This window comes from Ananas comosus, unplaced genomic scaffold, assembly GCF_001540865.1.
Source record: "Ananas comosus cultivar F153 unplaced genomic scaffold, ASM154086v1, whole genome shotgun sequence".
NCBI lineage: Eukaryota > Viridiplantae > Streptophyta > Magnoliopsida > Poales > Bromeliaceae > Ananas > Ananas comosus.
In genome coordinates this window covers 162,315-168,343 of record NW_017893314.1, presented here as the reverse complement: position 1 = coordinate 168,343, position 6,029 = coordinate 162,315, and the positions used below count along the sequence as shown (strand labels likewise).

Below are 6,029 nucleotides of genomic sequence, written 5' to 3'. Positions count from 1 at the left end.
GGCCTCCCGCCACAGGACAGGATGCTGGCCCATTTAAGCCAACATATACTACATAAGTAGTCACCGTCCCAACCGCAGCACTCAAAGAACTCATCAGTAAAACAGCAGAGCTATTCTTCTTCTGAGCATTGCTCTTTTAGAATAATATTGAGTTTCTATTATCAGTTGCATGTATACATCACTTGCTCATGCATATCCAAAACATTAACCGGCTCCCTTCGCCTTAGTCAAACCCAATTACGACCTTGATAGTCGATGACAAATCTCCAAGGGGCCATCGAAATCAGTCTATCCAGTCTTAATGTAAAGATAACGGTTCGTGATGCTCGAAGCTAGATGATGCAAGTTGAAGTGGAAGATGATCTTGAAGCCAAGCCTTTTCTTTTAACAAAAGTTACCTATTACTGACCCAAACTTGGCTGCTGTTGGCTTCCACTACCAGAAGCTAGAAAGATGCGAAAACCAAATTATCCTATTGAGTGCTTGTCAACTTCATTATTATCCTAGTAACAACTGCACTGCTCCACAACATTTGCAGAATAATTAACCTGCACAACATTTACAGCAATTATGTAATAGAACCCACCCAAATTATCCAGTAGTAACAACTGACAAATAGAAACAGAAATTAACTTCAGCAAATTTACAAATATCGTGCAATTGAAACCACCCAAATCAATCACAAGTTGATTCGGAAGGGAGAAGAAGTACTAAGACAATTTATGTGAGCGGCCTCAAAGATAGCAGTTTGACAATGATGCCTGGAGGTAGGAAATGCCAATTTAACTGGGACCATGCATATTGATTCGTTTATTAAGTTGCCAAATGAATAGTGATAGGAAGGAAACCTCCTGTGAGGTCTTTTTGGGGCATAGGAAAGAGATAGGCCAAGATCCAAAACTGGATCATTGTATTGGGTAAGATCCATTTATGGCGATAATCCATTTTGATCTGGCATCCTATTTGTCTACTTGTTTTCGTAGAGAAACATAGTCCGAGGTACATTTATAACATCAATAACAAATGTGAATCTAAATAAATGGTCATTACAGGATATTATATTTACCAAAAACTTCTCACCATCCAATTATGATTGTAACTTCACATAGAGTGAATTTAATTGTTTAATTCAGAACGGAGAAAAATTGGAAAAGCAACTAAAAGGTTCCGTGTTTGAGAAGTTAGCAAAATACATCAACAAGATCAACATAAAATTATGATCCACATAGGAGCAAATTCCATCATCTACTTCAAAAATATATGGGCCATATATATAGGCTGCTTCCTATAGCGCTATTCAAGTAACTGCTCTCTAGTAAACACGTAAAATTTACCTAAAGTAGGAGGAGCCAAGAATGTGTTCCATCTCATCAAGAAAAGATGTCAAGTTACATGCAGCACAAAACTATTCAACATATCAGGGTTATTGGCTGCCAAATTCGGAGAAGGCGATCATAAAATGAACAAGTAGCAGCTACTGAAGTCTTGGAACTCTGATCATCCAAGCATCCTCCTTTCTGCCAATCTGCTCCATATGCTAATTATGATTCATGTTTGCAATATGTTTCAAGTAAAGTAACATCTCCCTCTCCGATCTTCACAACAGCAAAACCACCATGCATGCATGCCACCAGTACATACCAAACCAGAAATATATGGATGGTGTTTAATTCCCCAAACCGCTCCCCCTAAATGAAGAGATTTTTTATTTACAGGTTTTGTCGTTGACCCACACTCTGAGGAATTCTCGTAACTTCCTGTCAGTAGAATATTCAGATCCAAAGGACTCTTGAGTGATGCAACAAACACCCATCTTGTGGGACTTTGCATTCTGAAACACCAAGGTGGATGGATTCTGATGCAAATCCCAACAGCTGAAATGACAGTCATCTGAACTAGCGTATAACAAGTGCGGGGCAGCAGATATCGAAAGATGTAGCCCATAGCTTGAATTCATGAGCGAGCCAGGATTGTAATACATGCAACTGGGATTCCCTGAGAGAGATCACAGATATTGAACCATTTGAAAGACCAGTAGAAATAGATTCCGCCAATGGGTCCCAATCTACACATAAGCACATTGCCGAGCTGATCTTTTCTGTTCAAATTTCTCTCAAGAAGATTCCGGCATTTATTTAATGATACTGATCATATATTTAAAATCAAAAAAAATATCAGCATAATCAAGGGAAGAAATAAAAGTTCATTTCCTTTTTAATTTTGACGAAGCGACAATATACTGAAGCTTGAAATAACCAACAGAAATTATCAGCATAATGATATGAAGCAATCAGGCATTGAAGCTGGGCACAACCAACAAAACCAACTCACAGTTTCTCAAAAGGAAAGATCTAAGGTAAAATAAATCACTAGTCACTGAACTTATAAAAAAATTTTACTTAGGGAAGTCAATTATAAGGTCTACTTAGCGGACGATGGGTTGGTTCAAGGCGTCGCCCTCCTCCCTGTTCTTCCTCCCATCCCAACGATCCTCTTCTCCCGCTTCCCCTCCGCCGACCCGGACGTGCTCCTGTTCGATCCTTGCAGCCCTACCCTCCTTTACTTCCCACGAGAGGAGCACGTGTCCGCCCTAACGTCTCCTTTAAAACTGCCCTCTTGTCCCCACATGCTCCACCTGTCTCCACCTCTTCTACTAGGCCCACCACCAACACCTTCCCTTCCTCTCAACCCTCCCAAATTTCTTCTCAACCCTTCGCGTAACGGGCGCTATTTTCGTTGCTTCGAGAGGGGACACTTCGCTGCTCGCTGTCGGGAGCCGCGTCGCTGCCTTTTCTGTATGCGATTCGGTCACTCGGCCAGATTTTGTCGCCTACGAAGTGCCTCGCTCGTCCCCACTATAGAACCTTGTCCCACCACTACGAGACCTCTTTCCTCGGCAGCTTTTCTTCCCATCAGGCCCCAGTCGACCGGACAGCCCTCCCTTTCTGGCTGTGTGGCTTTGGTGGATGTGGTTGGGCAGCACCTGGGAGATTCTTTAGACTTCTTGCCTCGAGGGTTGGCGGCTCGATTTGGAGGCTCGCCCTCGGACTACAGGGTAGCCTTCTTTCGAGATTCTTCCTCCGCGGTCTTCTTTCCCAGCTGGGTCGCAAGGGAATCGGCCATCGGTCGAAGCCCTATTCCGCTGGGGGACTTTGTTTTTCGCTTCTCTAACTGGGTTGAGTCAGGGGAAGAGGAGAGGGGCCACTTGCGCCACAAGGTCTGGATCAAGCTACACCATTGGCCGATCTTATGCTGGAACGTAGAGGATGTGAAAGCGACAGTGAGTGGCTTTGGAGCTCTTTGGGAAGTTGATCTGGGTAGCGAGCAGCGCCTCGACGTCTCCTTTTTTCGTGTTACCATCCGCTGCCGGAATGTCAGCCTCATCCTTGAGGTGTTGAACCTGATGGTAGAAGATCGGTCTTTCTCTGTCCCTGTAGAGATCGAATATTGGGAGGAGGCCAACCCTATCCTTCTTGGCGAAGATCTTGATCGGCGCCTGGGTCTGGATTCGAGGGAGGCCCAGGACGACTTCATCACTCAAACGGGCTTCACCTCTATTCCTCGTGCTAGGCGTGACCTAGTCTTGCCAAGCACTAGAGCTCCCTCTCCTAGGGCTAGTAGACGAGTTAAGGGTGAGGGTGCCAGAGAGGGTGAGGGTGAGGGTGCCAGTGATCGCTCCCCTAGGGGTGCTGGACGAGTTGAGGGTGCTGGAAGGATCGGTCTCGTCGGTAATCCCTTCCCTTGGGCTGCGGGACAAGTCGGAGGCGCCGGGCGATGGGGCATCGCTGGACGAGTCGGAGGCACCGGTCGACGTGGCGTCGCTGGCCGCCGCTGCAGCCGGAGCGAGTGGAGATCGGCTTCTTCAAAATTTTCAATTTTGAATTCTCCTGACACGAGGGCTGTCAGGTCGTACCTCATGCCAGACTCGAGCAGGCTGGCCCTCTGCCAGGGGAAAAATTTTAGAATGCAACGGGTATATTGATGACGTTGCGTAACAAATCAATCAAATTTTTTTTTTTTAAATATATGTCTCATCATGATTATAAAAAAATATTTTTATTGTACTTTTGTTTGAAAAGAAGAAAGATGATTGATTTGTTATTGATGACGTGGTGCAAGTGTGATAGTGTAGAATTTCTCCTGCCAGAGGGATGGCTCCTCACGTCCTCTAGGATGCCAGCTGGAGGTCCCATCCACTTCGGGTTTTCAGATGGGTTCTGACCTGGTTACGTCCAGTCCGAATCTGCTACCCGAAGAGAACCCGTTATCTGCAGTCTTGGGCCAGGTGACTTCTGAGCCGGGCCAGCTGAATCCCAATGTTTTGGGCCAGTTGCCCAATGAGCCGGATCATATTACTCCTGATGTATTGGGTTAGGTTTCTCGTGAGCCAGGTCAGTTAACTATGGTCCCGGGCAAGTTTGGTCCAATTGTTGAGTATGACTCATCCCCTTCTTCTGAGCATGACTCATCCCCTTCTTCTGGGCTGGGGCTTACTTCTGCGTCGGGCCTTACTTCTTCCGATTTGAAGCTCAAATGTTCCATCTCGGCTATGGAGGCGCGCACTCATTTGCCGCTTAATCCTTGTGGTGCTTCTAGGAGCCTCTTCCCTTACCGACGAAGTTTGCGCCTCCCCACCAAAAACAAGGGAGTCCAAAGGCACTCCCTACTAAAGGCGCAGGAACTTATGTGCCGGAAACTCAAGTTGGCGAGGCTCGCTACTAAGTTGGGCAGACCTTCCTCCTCCATCTCACCGTCGGCTTCGACTTCCTCGATCCAACTTTTTTGGACTTCTCCAACTACAACCGACCAACCTCCTCCTCCGACTTCAACTGATCAACCTCATCCTCCGACTTCAACCGATCAACCTCATCCTCTGACGTCAACCGACCAACTTCTTCCTCCGACTGCAACTGATCAGCCTCACCCTCCGACTCCATCCGACCGACCTTCTCATCCTCTCGAGAATCTCAACCCCGCATTCCTTCTCTCTCAGAAGGAGATTCAACATATTAAAATCACTTGTGGCATTATTGATGATGGTATCGGTCCCGCTTCGAACTACTGTACCGAGCATGCTAACGAGGAGGTTGCGGAGGGGTCTAATAAGGGTCTGCTATAGATCCTTTTTACTCCTGTTTTTGAGGGGGGATTTTTCTCGGCTCTATGGGAAGGAATAGAGTGTTTTGTTTTCTTTTTTGAAATGTTAGAGGTCTTAACGACCAAGCCAAGTCTGCAATTGTTAAAGCTGTTATAAGGAATAGTAAATGTTGTGTTGCTTGTCTTCAGGAAACTAAGCTTTCTTCCACTTCTCTAGCCAAGTTTCACTTCTTCTGTGGGTTTCATCTTAGACATTTTCGAACGCTAGATGCTGTGGGGACTAGAGGGGGTTTGCTCACTGCTTGGAATCCGGCTCTGTTCGATTGCATAGATGAATGGGCTGGTTTCTTTTTGCTAAATTTAATGCTTAAAAGAAAGGTGGACGGAAAAGTTTTCTTGATCTCCAATATCTACGGCCCTACTGGATCCATTCCTAAAGCGGACTTCTTCCAAGAGCTCAAATCAAACAGCAGGCAATCTGGCGAAGTGTGGGCGGCCATGGGTGATTTCAATGTTCTGCTCTCGGCGAATGACAAAAATGGGCCGCCCACAAATGTCTCTGACATTTTGGGGTTCAGGGAAACTATCAACGAGACGGGTCTTACTGATTTGCCGATTCTAAATCGTTCTGTCTAATGGTCGTCGATCTCCTACTCTCGAACGCCTTGACCGCGCTTTCATTTCGCAAGGATGGCTTTCTTCCTTTCCGAGATCTACTTTGCAGGCCTTACCGAGAGCACTGTCAGATCACTCTCCTTTACTACTTACGGCTTTCTCTTTTGTGCAGTCTTCGCATTTGTTCAGGTTCGAAACCTTCTGGCTCCGCTACCCTTCGCTGTATATGGTGGTCTCGAATTCTTGGAATGCTTCTGTGACGGACATCGAGCCTTCGACGAGATTCCAACGGAAGATCAAGCTGGTTTCAGAAGCAT

The 6,029-nt window shown here is 46.1% G+C and overlaps 1 pseudogene; it reads right to left on the bottom strand.

Moving 5' to 3' along the window:
• Positions 1-1,244: 1,244 nt before the first annotated feature.
• On the bottom strand, positions 1,245-2,275 carry LOC109705532 (annotated as a pseudogene).
• Positions 2,276-6,029: the final 3,754 nt, after the last annotated feature.